Below are 15408 nucleotides of genomic sequence, written 5' to 3' on the forward strand. Positions count from 1 at the left end.
AGGATTTTGCAGGAAGATCACTTGGGATGGGTGGTTTATGGGGAGAGCACTGAATTCCCCAAACCTAATCTAATTGATGGCCCCAAGTCTATGGAGAGTAAATTCTTGGTCTGATTGCCTTATCCAGAATTGTAGGTCAGCTTCTGATAAAGAATGTTCTGATATATCCCAGCAGTTAAAGCTGGGATAACTGCCTGGATTGATTTTTGAGTATGTGATACTTTGATCCTCTGAACAGAAATTATATTAATATTCTATGCAGCTATGAAGCTTCCCTTGCTACTCTTTGGGGGAATTTGGGAAAGAAATCCTGAGTGAGTGTGGAAGAAAATCTGTAAAATGACCTAGTTATGCTTATTAAGAGGTAGTGAAATCTCTGTAACCAAAAGATGAGTTCTTCACAGTTAAGAAAGAGAGAGTTGGATTCTATTCTGTGTCATCTGTCATAATCTGCTATCTGTGGTCCAGCAGTTGAATATTTATTACCAGCAGTGATGCGAGAGGTGAGAAGAGCCTACTTTGATTTTCCAGATCTAAGACTGTGTTTTGAACCACCACTTAGACAAATGCTTTGACTTAAAAGCACTGAGCCAGCTTGATTTGGAACTGTCACCATCAAGAGAGAAAATGTCTGGAATACTGCAGTGTCATTTCTGGGCAGTCTGTCTTTTATGACTTGTCATGCACTACTACAGGGAGACAAGTGAATACTGTGTACATGAAATCATTAGTGCTGTCATAGCAGGCAGAAGAAAGACCACCAGGCAGAACACAAGACCACCCAACACAAAAAACACGAGCTCCCATTAGCAATATGGTTGAGACTATATGCCCTTGACATTTGCCTTTCAGAATGTTGAGCCACCAAGCATGCTGTTGGATAATTATTGCTTTGTGATGATATTCAGCAACTCTCACAATGTGGACCACCAGTTCTGGTTTGAGTTTCTTCTTTTTATTAGGACCATCTGAGAATGTCTGTGGTAGAGACTTTGGTGAATTTCATCTGTCCTGTGGCCAAGGGAATGAAAGGAAGAGCAACTTAGTTTGTTAATATGGAAGAATTCAGCAACAAAAAACCCATGACACTTGTCTGGAAGAGGCTTCATTGAGGGATTTTTTTATTTTTCAAACAAAGCATTCTAAAATGTTTTACTACTGCTTATTAAAGGGCACTCTATGCACATAGCCTTATACTAATTAGTCTTATACTAATTTCAGAGCTGTAGTGATATATTTTTAATCCAACAAACCTTTCTGGTTGGTATTTCTATTTCACACAGACTGGGCTATCTCCTGGTTGAAAAACAAGCCGAAACAAAATAAAGCATTTTTTTTTTTCCTAAAATAAGTTTTTTTTTTTTTTTTTTTTAATTATACTTTAAGTTCTAGGGTACATGTGCATAACGTTTATATCATGTATAACTCCCAATGCAATCCCTCCCTCCTCCCCCCTCCCCATGATAGGCCCCAGTGTGTGATGTTCCCCTTCCCGAGTCCAAGTGATCTCATTGTTCAGTTCCCACCTATGAGTGAGAACATGCGGTGTTTGGTTTTCTCTTCTTGTGATAGTTTGCTAAGAATGATGGTTTCCAGCTGCATCCATGTCCCTACAAAGGACGCAAACTCATCCTTTTTGATGGCTGCATAGTATTCCATGGTGTATATGTGCCACATTTTCTTAATCCAGTCTGTCACAGATGGACATTTGGGTTGATTCCAAGTCTTTGCTATTGTGAATAGTGCCGCAATAAACATACGTGTGCATGTGTCTTTGTAGTAGAGTAATTTATAATCCTTTGGGTATATACCCAGTAGTGGGATGGCTGGGTCATATGGTACATCTAGTTCTAGATCCTTGAGGAATCGCCATACTGTTTTCCATAATGGTTGAACTAGTTTACAATCCCACCAACAGTGTAAAAGTGTTCCTATTTCTCCACATCCTCTCCAACACCTGTTGTTTCCTGACTTCTTAATGATTGCCATTCTAACTGGTGTGAGATGGTATCTCATTGTGGTTTTGATTTGCATTTCTCTGATGGCGAGTGATGATGAGCATTTTTTCATGTGTCTGTTGGCTGTATGGATGTCTTCTTTTGAGAAATGTCTGTTCATATCCTTTCCCCACTTTTTGATGGGGTTGTTTGTTTTTTTCTTGTATATTTGTTTGAGTTCTTTGTAGATTCTGGATATTAGCCCTTTGTCAGATGAGTAGGTTGCAAAAATTTTCTCCCATTCTGTAGGTTGCCTGTTCACTCTGATGGTAGTTTCTTTTGCTGTGCAAAAGCTCTTTAGTTTAATGAGATCCCATTTGTCAATTTTGGCTTTTGCTGCCGTTGCTTTTGGTGTTTTAGACATGAAGTCCTTGCCCATGCCTATGTCCTGAATGGTACTACCTAGATTTTCTTCTAGGGTTTTTATGGTATTAGGTCTAACATTTAAGTCTCTAATCCATCTTGAATTAATTTTCGTATAAGGGGTAAGGAAAGGATCCAGTTTCAGCTTTCTACTTGTGGCTAGCCAATTTTCCCAGCACCATTTATTAAATAGGGAATCCTTTCCCCATTTCTTGTTTTTGTCAGGTTTGTCAAAGATCAGATGGCTGTAGATGTGTGGTATTATTTCTGAGGACTCTGTTCTGTTCCATTGGTCTATATCTCTGTTGTGGTACCAGTACCATGCTGTTTTGGTTACTGTAGCCTTGTAGTATAGTTTGAAGTCAGGTAGCGTGACGCCTCCAGCTTTGTCCTTTTGACTTAGGATTGTCTTGGCAATGCGGGCTCTTTTTTGGTTCCATATGAACTTTAAAGCAGTTTTTTCCAATTCTGTGAAGAAACTCATTGGTAGCTTGATGGGGATGGCATTGAATCTATAAATACCTTGGGCAGTATGGCCATTTTCACGATATTGATTCTTCCTATCCATGAGCATGGTATGTTCTTCCATTTGTTTGTGTCCTCTTTGATTTCACTGAGCAGTGGTTTGTAGTTCTCCTTGAAGAGGTCCTTTACATCCCTTGTAAGCTGGATTCCTAGGTATTTTATTCTCTTTGAAGCAATTGTGAATGGAAGTTCATTCCTGATTTGGCTCTCTGCTTGTCTGTTACTGGTGTATAAGAATGCTTGTGATTTTTGCACATTAATTTTGTATCCTGAGACTTTGCTGAAGTTGCTTATCAGCTTAAGGAGATTTTGGGCTGAGACGATGGGGTTTTCTAAATATACAATCATGTCATCTGCAAACAGGGACAATTTGACTTCTTCTTTTCCTAACTGGATACCCTTGATTTCTTTCTCTTGCCTGATTGCCCTAGCCAGAACTTCCAACACTATGTTGAATAGGAGTGGTGAGAGAGGGCATCCCTGTCTTGTGCCAGTTTTCAAAGGGAATTTTTCCAGTTTTTGCCCATTCAGTATGATATTAGCTGTGGGTTTGTCATAAATAGCTCTTATTATTTTGAGGTACGTTCCATCAATACCGAATTTATTGAGCGTTTTTAGCATAAAGGGCTGTTGAATTTTGTCAAAAGCCTTTTCTGCATCTATTGAGATAATCATGTGGTTCTTGTCTTTGGTTCTGTTTATATGCTGGATTACGTTTATTGATTTGCGAATGTTGAACCAGCCTTGCATCCCAGGGATGAAGCCCACTTGATCATGGTGGATAAGCTTTTTGATGTGCTGCTGAATCCGGTTTGCCAGTATTTTATTGAGAATTTTTGCATCGATGTTCATCAGGGATATTGGTCTAAAATTCTCTTTTTTTGTTGTGTCTCTGCCAGGCTTTGGTATCAGGATGATGTTGGCCTCATAAAATGAGTTAGGGAGGATTCCCTCTTTTTCTATTGATTGGAATAGTTTCAGAAGGAATGGTACCAGCTCCTCCTTGTACCTCTGGTAGAATTCAGCTGTGAATCCATCTGGTCCTGGACTTTTTTTGGTGGGTAGGCTATTAATTGTTGCCTCAATTTCAGAGCCTGTATTGGTCTATTCAGGGATTCAACTTCTTCCTGGTTTAGTCTTGGGAGAGTGTAAGTGTCCAGGAAATTATCCATTTCTTCTAGATTTTCTAGTTGATTTGCGTAGAGGCATTTATAGTATTCTCTGATGGTTGTTTGTATTTCTGTGGGGTCGGTGGTGATATCCCCTTTATCATTTTTTATTGCGTCTATTTGATTCCTCTCTCTTTTCTTCTTTATTAGTCTTGCTAGCGGTCTGTCAATTTTGTTGATCTTTTCAAAAAACCAACTCCTGGATTCATTGATTTTTTGGAGGGTTTTTTGTGTCTCTATCTCCTTCAGTTCTGCTCTGATCTTAGTTATTTCTTGCCTTCTGCTAGCTTTTGAATGTGTTTGCTCTTGCCTCTCTAGTTCTTTTAATTGTGATGTTAAGTGTCAATTTTAGATCTTTCCTGCTTTCTCTTGTGGGCATTTAGTGCTATAAATTTCCCTCTACACACTGCTTTAAATGTGTCCCAGAGATTCTGGTATGTTGTATCTTTGTTCTCATTGGTTTCAAAGAACATCTTTATTTCTGCTTTCATTTCGTTATGTACCCAGTAGTCATTCAGGAGCAGGTTGTTCAGTTTCCATGTAGTTGAGCGGTTTTGATTGAGTTTCTTAGTCCTGAGTTCTAGTTTGATTGCACTGTGGTCTGAGAGACAGTTTGTTATAATTTCTGTTCTTGTACATTTGCTGAGGAGTGCTTTACTTCCAATTATGTGGTCAATTTTGGAATAAGTGCGATGTGGTGCTGAGAAGAATGTATATTCTGTTGATTTGGGGTGGAGAGTTCTATAGATGTCTATTAGGTCCGCTTGGTGCAGAGATGAGTTCAATTCCTGGATATCCTTGTTAACTTTCTGTCTCGTTGATCTGTCTAATGTTGACAGTGGAGTGTTGAAGTCTCCCATTATTATTGTATGGGAGTCTAAGTCTCTTTGTAGGTCTCTAAGGACTTGCTTTATGAATCTGGGTGCTCCTGTATTGGGTGCATATATATTTAGGAGAGTTAGCTCTTCCTGTTGAATTGATCCCTTTACCATTATGTAATGGCCTTCTTTGTCTCTTTTGATCTTTGATGGTTTAAAGTCTGTTTTATCAGAGACTAGGATTGCAACCCCTGCTTTTTTTTGTTCTCCATTTGCTTGGTAGATCTTCCTCCATCCCTTTATTTTGAGCCTATGTATGTCTCTGCATGTGAGATGGGTCTCCTGAATACAGCAGACTGATGGGTCTTGACTCTTTATCCAGTTTGCCAGTCTGTGTCTTTTAATTGGAGCATTTAGTCCATTTACATTTAAGGTTAATATTGTTATGTGTGAACTTGATCCTGTCATTATGATATTAACTGGTTATTTTGCTCGTTAGTTGATGCAGTTTCTTCCTAGCCTCGATGGTCTTTACATTTTGGCATGTTTTTGCAATGGCTGGTACCGGTTGTTCCTTTCCATGTTTAGGGCTTCCTTCAGGGTCTCTTGTAAGGCAGGCCTGGTGGTGACAAAATCTCTAAGCATTTGCTTATCTGTAAAGGATTTTATTTCTCCTTCACTGATGAAACTTAGTTTGGCTGGATATGAAATTCTGGGTTGAAAATTCTTTTCTTTAAGAACGTTGAATATTGGCCCCCACTCTCTTCTGGCTTGTAGAGTTTCTGCCGAGAGATCTGCTGTTAGTCTGATGGGCTTCCCTTTGTGGGTAACCCGACCTTTCTCTCTGGCTGCCCTTAAGATTTTTTCCTTCATTTCAACTTTGGTGAATCTGGCAATTATGTGTCTTGGAGTTGCTCTTCTGGAGGAGTATCTTTGTGGCGTTCTCTGTATTTCCTGAATTTGAATGTTGGCCTGCCCTACTAGGTTGGGGAAGTTCTCCTGGATGATATCCTGAAGAGTGTTTTCCAACTTGGTTCCATTTTCCCCCTCACTTTCAGGCACCCCAATCAGACGTAGATTTGGTCTTTTTACATAATCCCATACTTCTTGCAGGCTTTGTTCATTTCTTTTTCTTCTTTTTTCTTTTGGTTTTCTCTTCTCGCTTCATTTCATTCATTTGATCCTCAATCGCTGATACTCTTTCTTCCAGTTGATCGAGTCGGTTACTGAAGCTTGTGCATTTGTCACGTATTTCTCGTGTCATGGTTTTCATCTCTGTCATTTCGTTTATGATCTTCTCTGCATTAATTAGTCTAGCTGTCAATTCTTCCACTTTTTTTTCAAGATTTTTAGTTTCTTTGCGCTGGGTACGTAATTCCTCCTTTAGCTCTGAGAAGTTTGATGGACTGAAGCCTTCTTCTCTCATCTCGTCAAAGTCATTCTCTGACCAGCTTTGATCCGTTGCTGGCGATGGGCTGCGCTCCTTTGCAGGGGGAGATGCGCTCTTATTTTTTGAATTTCCAGCTTTTCTGCCCTGCTTTTTCCCCATCTTTGTGGTTTTATCTGTCTCTGGTCTTTGATGATGGTGACGTACTGATGGGGTTTTGGTATAGGTGTCCTTCCTGTTTGATAGTTTTCCGTCTGACAGTCAGAAGGACTGTCTGTTGGTCTGTTGGAGATTGCTTGAGGTCCACTCCAGACCCTGTTTGCCTGGGTATCAGCAGCAGAGGTTGCCAAAGATAGAATATTGCTGAACAGCGAGTGTACCTGTCTGATTCTTCCTTTGGAAGTTTCCTCTCAGGGATGACTCCACCCTGTGAGGTGTGGGGTGTCAGACTGCCCCTAGTGGGGGATGTCTCCCAGCTAGGCTACTCAGGGGTCAGGGACCCACCTGAGCAGGCAGTCTGTCCGTTCTCGGATCTCAACCTCCGCGTTGGGAGATCCACGGCTCTCCCCAAAGCTGTCAGACAGAGTCGTTCGCCTCTGCACCGCCCCCGCTGCTTTCCCTATTGGACCTCAGCTGTGGGCTGTCCCCAGAGGTGGAGTCTACAGAGACAGGCAGGTTTCCTTGAGCTGCTGTGAGCTCCACCCAGTTCGAGCTTCCCAGCGGCTTTGTTTACCTACTTAAGCCTCAGCAATGGCGGGCGCCCCTCCCCCAGCCTCGCTGCTGCCTTGCGGATAGATCGCCGCAGACGCTGTGTTAGCAGTGAGGGAGGCTCCGTGGGCGTGGGACCCTCCCGCCAGGTGTGGGATATATTCTCCTGGTGTGCCTGTTTCCTTAAAGCGCAGTATTGGGGTGGGAGTTACCCGATTTTCCAGGTGTTGTGTGTCTCAGTTCCCCTGGCTAGGAAAACGGATTCCTTCCCCCTTGCGCTTCCAGGTGAGGCGATGCCTCGCCCTGCTTCAGCTCACGCTGGTCAGGCTGCAGCAGCTGACCAGCACCGATTGTCCGGCACTCCCTAGAGAGATGACCCCAGTACCTCAGTTGAAAATGCAGAAATCACCGGTCTTCTGTGTTACTCGCGCTGGGAGTTGGAGACTGGAGCTGTTCCTATTCGGCCATCTTGCTCCGCCCTCTAAAATAAGTTAATGTGATTTTAAACAATCATAAAGTTTTCATTTTTAAAATATTTTTGTAAAGCAAAAATTAGTTCAATCTCTTTCCTTTATTTGCCTTTGCCTCAGACTTTTTTTTCTTGCCTTTATTTCATTTTATTCGACTTCTGCTTCTTATATTGAATGTCTTGGTCAAATTTTTAAACTTGAATTTACCAATACTGCTTCTCGTCTGACTTACTTATTTCCTGATGACATATTTTTTTGTTCAAGTTTTTTTTTTTTTTTTTTTAGGTTTACCATTGTTGTTGATACTTGCTTCTCTTGTACTCTTGTTCTTTCAGTAAACATTTTATTGAAGTTATTTACAGATTTTCTCAGGCATGTAATATCTATTAACTAACTACATATCTGTTTCATCTTTATGATTTCAATGCCTTTTAAATTCAACTTTTTTTTTGAGGAATTTCTATTCTCTCTGAAAATTTTGAATTCCAAAGAGAATGGATAATCAATCCTTAAATAAGTAACTCATTATCTTAGTTGTCTTAAAGAAACTTATTTAGATTGCAGATCTTTAAATTGACTTGACGTGTTATGTTGTCATTGCTTGTAAAATCTACCTTTAGTGGAAGCAAACAAAAATTACTTTAAAAACATACATAGAGAGGTTAGATTTTATACCTAGTGCAGAAATCTCTTGATTCAAAACATTTGACAAAAATACCGTAAGTTGAAATTGAGTTATCTTCTGCGGAAGCCAATTCTCCAACAGTGTTGGTAGTAGAACTGGGGCTCTTTACTATTCCAGTCTGTTGCTCTGATAAGCAACATTGGTGTGTACAGGTGAGATTTTCATCCAGTTAACATTCATTCAGAGAATTATATCTTCTAAAGCTTTCTAACTCAACAAAAGCAGAGTATGTAAGCATCATACACAGTGCTCAACTACAAAATATTTGATGAATAAATGGCAGGAGCTAAATATAACTAGAAAAAGCTGTAGAACAAAAAAGAGACAAAATCGTAAAAGGACTAGATCCGGAAAAAAACATTCATGAAGATCGTGAATTTTAAAGTTTAGACCCCTGATTCATCTCTACTTATGCATAATCTGTTTTGGAACCCATTGTATATGCCACTATTTCCAGTAACTGATCCAAAATTGAGTTCCATCCTGGAATGTTGTGGTTTCAAAATGCTAAACTGTTTACCAGATAAAGAACAATACAGATTTTTCATCAACTTACCCAGGCCTCTTCTGACCACCATTTCCTTAGTATCCTGACAAGAAATTCCGAGTTTCTCCTAGTGGTATATAAGCTCTCAGGCTTATGTGAATTTGTCTTCTTTCTCACTTAGGAGATTTCTCTGCTTTCCCATGCCCTGCATCATTCTTTCATCCCTAGGGGCTGATCTGTCCATTTCCTGTGGGGTACATGCTTGGCCCAAATGTGTGTAATTATGAAGTTTCCCTTGGGATCTGGGGTGGTGGGATGGGGATAGTTCACGATGCCTGGTGCATACAGTTTGTGTCTCGGGAGAAGAATAGAAAACAATTAACTGAGCATTTGTCAAAAATACTGGCACGTGCACATGTCTTTTAGCTCCCCAAAGATTTGCCTTCTGCTTTGCTAACCTCAGGATACTGGCCAGCCAGATGGAAAGATTGCCAAGCACATCCAGCTCATGTAGCCAGAAGGCCACTCCATTTGAGTATCTGGAAATCATTCTTCGCTCACTTGGGAGGTTCTGGGGCCTCTTTATTTCCTCAGAAACAAGGCCCACCCCAATGATTTCAAGAGCACATTGCAGCCTAGTCTCCACAAGCGAACAAGCTGTGAGAGCTGGAAATCTGCAGCTCCTCTCCTGCTCTATTTAATGCAGTACATTCTTTTCCCAGCAACATAGGTTTATGGCCTCCCAAGACCCTTCTCATGAAAGGTGCTAAAATGCAGTGTCAAGTTAAGTTAAGATGAGTTATTAGGGAAATCTGTAGCTACTGAGAATGAGGTTCCCGGATGAGTATCAGAAGCGACCACAGAAGGTGAGGGTTTGCCTCTTTTCCATCTGTTGTCAGGAATAATAAAGAGAAGCAGAAGGCATTGGTTTGCTTCTCAAATTCCCAGCTCTGCTTCTTACTGTTGCCAATAATGATGCACTGGGTAGGTGATGAAGCTTCCTTCCCATATCTCTTTCCTGGCTTTGGTGATGGACTGGCCACATCTAGAAGAGAAAGAAGTGAAATTCCCTGAATGCAGGTCGGTGGCCAAAGGTCCTACCAAGGTCAGTCGTTGAGTAGGAGAGCTCCTTTACCTGCAGGACCTTACCAGAATGTCTGCAAGGCAATGACACCAATGTGAAAATAAACCCTATCTTTCACTCTGCACTTCTCTTCTTATCTCAGATTAAAATGTGCCCCCCTTTTTAAAAACATCAAGCAAATACAATAAAGATGAAAAAAGTGACTGACAGAAAGATAGAAATTTAGAGGAAATAAATTTATACTTGACTGTTCCTCCTCCCCACCGCTTCCATTCCTTAAATTGGAAACAATACTTCAGTAATGGTCTTTCTAATATATAAATGTAACCATATCACTTTCTTGCTTTCAAGTCTGCAACTGTTATTTAGAGTCAAGTTAATGGTCTTTAGTATAATACTCCCCTACAACCACCCCAAACTCAAGCCAGGCTGAATTGTTGCAGCTCCTTAAATCATCAGGTCCTTTAGAGTTTCCATAGTTGGACACAAGCCACACCCCATACTTGAGATGCCTTTATTTCCCTGGTCTTGCAAAACTGCTGATTTAAAATGCCATTCAGATGTCCCTCTCACTTGCAAATCTTCTCCAGCTCTACCAAGAATAGCACTTGCTGTCTTTGCACCATGGAATTGTGTGTGTATCTTTTATAACATTATATTATTTTGGTTTTGTTGCTGTTGTTCACTTGCATGTGAACTCCTAGTGGACTGATTTCTTTAGGGGCAGGGATTTTGTGTTATTGTCCCATTAACCCCAAGGTTTCTGAATGACTGCAGTGCAGTAGATTCATTACACTGTTGCAGAATGAATGGACAAAACTGGAAAATATAACTAAAGTTTGTATATATTTCCCCATTTTCTAAATTCTCACATCTTAAGAAAGATGCTTTTTCCTCCTTTTTCATATTTTGTTGAAGTAGTACAGTCTTTCATCTCTTCCCTTTATTCCTATCTTTCTTTCTTGATTTTATCTTTTTTTGGAAAAGAAGGTATTTGGCATGGCATCCTTCTCTCTACTCTCATCATCATGGCTGCATTCTCCTATCAGAGACCCAGAGACCTCAGCTCTTGTCAAGCAGCCCTCTCTCATGGCTGCAGCGCCCACTGGGATCTGTGCTCCTTCTCATTCATTGCCCTTGGGGTGCAAGAGTAAAGACCACTTCCCACTATGAACAGTCCCTTGGTTATTCTCCCTCCCTCCAAATGTGTAAATAGTCCCTTCATTAAATGCTCTTTACCCTTTGAGTGAGCCAGAGACCTCAGCTCTTGTCAAGCAGCCCTCTCTCATGGCTGCAGCGCCCACTGGGATCTGTGCTCCCTCTCATTCATTGCCCTTGGGGTGCAAGAGTAAAGACCACTTCCCACTATGAACAGTCCCTTGGTTATTCTCCCTCCCTCCAAATGTGTAAATAGTCCCTTCATTAAATGCTCTTTACCTTTTGAGTGAGCCATCTCTTTCCTGCCTCAACCCTGACTGATACTGTGGTCAACAAATAATAATTGACTTACTATTTATTAATTAATCTCTTAATTTATAAACAACAATAGGGATTTCTTCCACTTAGTTACATCATATCCACAATGATATCTGTAGGAGTCAGGAGCCAAAGTCTTGAAAATGTTTAGGGACCCCAGAGAAATATTCTCCATTGAAGTTGAAATTTGTATTTTCAGTCTTTCCTGTTATATGTCTCTGTCCTACTCATGCAACAAACATTTATTAATCACTGCTTTCTCTTCATTCTTATCTTTGATTTTTTAAATCGTATCTTTCCCCTTTTCTATGTGAGAATATTCTTAGATCATAAGTCAGAGAACTTCGACTACTGGCTATGTAATTAGGCAAGTCTCTGCATCTTGGTTTCCTTATCTATGAAATGGGGAGGATGATGCCTCTCTTACAGAACCCACAGAGCTGCTGAGTAAATCCAATAAAACAATTGTATGTATAATCTGTAATCGCATTTACTACTTTTACTGTTTTTGCTGTTTTCATGTTTTTAATTGTTGATGTCTTTTCCTCCGTAGTGCTTCTTTTTTTTCAAATAAAAGTTTTTTCTTTCTGCTGTTTTAGGTTTTCTTCCTTTTCCATGACATTCCTTTCATGCTCCTTTTCCACAAGTGCCACCCTCTTGACTAGTCTTTTGAAAATACCCCGCAAGACCCCATTAGTCTATACCTCAGCTCCTTTGGGACTGTCCTATTCCTTTTTCTCTCTTGCCTTAGTGGCTTTCTTAAAAGCTTGTTTAAAAAAATATTCCCTCTGTGGTAAAAGGATAAAAATTCTAGAAAATTATAAACTTGTACCTAGACTGAAACAGATGTATAATTCTCCTTTGTTGAAATGGTTTGGCTTTGTGTCCTCATCCAAATCTCATCTTGAATTATAATCCCATAATCCCCATATGTCAAGGACAAGACCTGGTGAGAGATGATTGGGTCATGGGGGCAGTTTCCCCCATGCTGTTCTTGTGATAGTGAGTTCTCGCAAGATCTGATAGTTCTATAAGTGTTTAACATTTCCTCCTACATATGCTTTTTCTGTCTCCTGCCGCCTTGTAGAGAAGGTATCTGCTTCTCTTTCTGCCATGATTGTAAGTTTCCTGAGGCCTCCCAGCCAGGTGGAACTGTGAATCAATTAAAACTCCTCTGTTGATAAATTATCCAAGCTTGGGTAGTATCTTGATAGCAGTGTGAGAATGGACTAATACATTTGTTTTGTGATTTTTGAGAATAAAGTTAATGGTGAATATCAGAAAGGTTTTTAGGGTTCAGTTGATCACAACCTGAATAGTGTCTTCATATGCTACTGTTGTAATTAGTAGTCTAATAACACCACCAAGGTATTGTCCCATTCATCTTTCTATGTATTCTCATTTCTTATTCTTAATATTATTTGCTCAGTGTTTATTGAGCAGATATTTTTTGTCAGACTTTTGTTCAGTGCTGCATTTTTAAGAGAGGCATTGTCTTCACTCCCAGCAAGTGTACAGTTCAGTGGGGATAAAAATGAGCATGCTGGTAATTACAAGACATGTTAGGATAAAACACAAATGAATTTTGTTCCCTGATACATCCACAATATCAAGAACAGTTTCTTGGACATAGCAGGTCCCTAATAAATACTGTTGAATTTATGAATGGATCTTGAGATTCCAAATGTTGAATAGGAATTCATCAGTTAAAAAGAGTGGGATGAGGCATTGGAAGAGGCAGAAGAAATGGCTCAGAGGCAAAAAAAAGCATGATAGTTACGGGAAAGTGCAGGTTTCTGTTTAGCAAGAGCTTTATGTGGGAATGAGATTTGGTGAGAATTGAGCTCAATAAATCAACATATCCCTTGATAATGACTATGACCTACTGTGTGTCTCCCACATATCAAGTACTTTATATAAATTATCTTAAACCTTAGCGCTATGAAAAAAAGTATTATTCAGTCTCCTTTGCTCATTCAACTCAATTTCACCTAGATACAAGTGATGGCAGTGTTCAAGAATAGCCATATACTTGATCCTGGCCATATATTTCTTTGATGACTGATAAGATGGTCAAACCGTGAAAGTTGAGTTCAGCTGCCTCCAGGAAAAAGAATACAGACTTTAGAAATGTTTTTTCAGCTGTTATCACACTCTTATTATGTGGGAATAAATTTAAGAAGACCCTAGGTAGTAAATAATCTGGAGCCTTCAACTGTGGTGCAATGAGTTTTATTAAACAGTTGGATGCCAAGTTTTAGTACAATGTGCAATAAGTAAACCAGAGGCAGTAGAACTGGAGCATAACTCTGCTCAGAACAAAGAACTCTGAGAAAACACTATGTTCTCTGGCTAACCCATCAAAAGGTGTGAGTTTGAAGTGAGCTAGAGCAGAACTGCAGAGATTATGACTTTTTTAAATTCTAAGAACTTTCAAATTAATGGTTGGAAATTTATACTGAAGGCTATTGCTAAGTGGTCCTGAGAATCCTAGGCATTTTGTGCAGAGAAGATCTTATAGATATTTTACTGTAACTTCCTTGTTTTGTAGAGGTGGAAACTGAGGTCCAAGAAGTTCAAGGTCTCACAGCTGGCAGTGAAGTTAGTGCTGTCTCCACTGCACCACATTGTCTCTGCAGAAGTTTTCAGTGTTGCTCTTCTATGAGAAGATCTCTTTAGTTAAATCATAGGATGCACAGAATTTGCACCACTCTTTCTTAATATCTACTTTCCAGTCACTTAGTTGTTTGTTTTTTAAAGTTACTCTAAGCTCCTTAAGGATGTGGAAAAACTCCATGAAGGCAGAAGTAAATTCAACACTAAAAGAACAACTTTTTTCAATCTTGACTTTATTGCCTTTCTATTATTTTTATTAAAGAATCCAAAATCAAATGATTTGTCCATATATATGCTTTATTTATTTTGCACTATGTGGCAAGTATTCATAAAATATTAGTTTAAGAAACCAAATATGAGATAAATTGAGTTACTGGCTTACCTTCAGGTCACATAGGAATCACAACCAGGATCCAATTCTTAAGAATCTTAGTTGACACCAAAGGTGTCTCTCCTTGGAGGGGACTTGGTTCACTGAAAAGGGAGATCATGAAGGCCTCAAAGAAAGCTTGGAGAATCCCCCAAGAAGCATTGCAATAGTAGTTTTCTTATAAAGTGTGAGCTTTTATAAGAGAACTTCATGAAACAACTGTTATGGTGCTTTATTCGGGGCTCTTTACTATCATCATTGACAGTGAAGCTTTAATAGGAAAACAAACCAAAAACACTGGGCTGATGAAAACAAATATGGAAGCATCTGGTACAGTATCTAGCAGAGAGAAGATACTTATTACATCTTTATTGATGGAAAGAAGGAAGGAAAAAGGGATAGGAGAGAGAGAGAAGATGGGAAGGGCTTTTAAAAACAGATGATACATACTAGAGTCTGGGAAGGGTGGGTAGGTGAAGCAGGGATGAAGAGAGGTAGGTTAACAGGTACAAACATACAGTTAGATAAAAGGTACAACTTCTATTGTTCAACAGCAAAGTAGAGTAACTATAGTTACAACAATGTATTATGTATTTCAAAATAGCTAGAAGAGAGTAGCTTGAATTGTTCCCAACACATAGAAAAAATAAATAATCAAAGTGATAAATACCTCAAATATCCCAACTTGATCATTACACAACCTATGCATGTAACAAAACATCACATCCACCTTCCTTAAAATGTAAAATACTATGTATCAGTAAAAAGTAAAAATACAAAATTTAAAGCAGCTTTTAACACATGAAATAACCAGCTGGCATCATAATGACAGGATCAAATTCACAGAAAACAATATTAACCTTAAATGTAAATGGGCTAAATGCCTCAATTAAAAGACACAGACTGGCAATTGGATAAGGCATCAAGACCCATCAGTATGCTGTATTCAGGAGACACATCTCACATGCAGAGACACATATAGGCTCAAAATAAAGGGATGGAGAAATATTTACCAAGAAAATGTAAAGCAAAAAGAGCAGGGGTTGCAATTCTAGTCTCTGATAAAACAGACTTTAAATCAACAAAGATCAAAAGAGACAAAGAAGGACATAACATAATGGTAAAGGGATCTATGCAACAAGAAGATCAAATAATCCTAAATATATATGCCCCCAATACAGGAGCACCCAGATTCATAAAGCAAGTTCTTAGAGATGTACAAAGGGACTTAGACACAATAATAGTGGGAGGCT

The 15408-nt window shown here is 39.4% G+C and overlaps 1 long non-coding RNA gene across 1 annotated transcript; it reads right to left on the reverse strand.

Annotated features, from left to right (window-relative positions):
* Positions 1-632: 632 nt before the first annotated feature.
* Positions 633-14259, reverse strand: LOC117075602. The gene is made up of 3 exons (XR_004434060.1): positions 14168-14259; positions 8679-9654; positions 633-1011 (listed from the first exon to the last, which is right to left on the reverse strand). It is a non-coding gene; the product is annotated as an uncharacterized LOC117075602 (long non-coding RNA).
* Between the last annotated feature and the right edge of the window lie 1149 nt (positions 14260-15408).

The sequence above is a fragment of the Trachypithecus francoisi genome, unplaced genomic scaffold (assembly GCF_009764315.1).
Source record: "Trachypithecus francoisi isolate TF-2019V2 unplaced genomic scaffold, Tfra_2.0 Lachesis_group5, whole genome shotgun sequence".
Lineage (NCBI taxonomy): Eukaryota > Metazoa > Chordata > Mammalia > Primates > Cercopithecidae > Trachypithecus > Trachypithecus francoisi.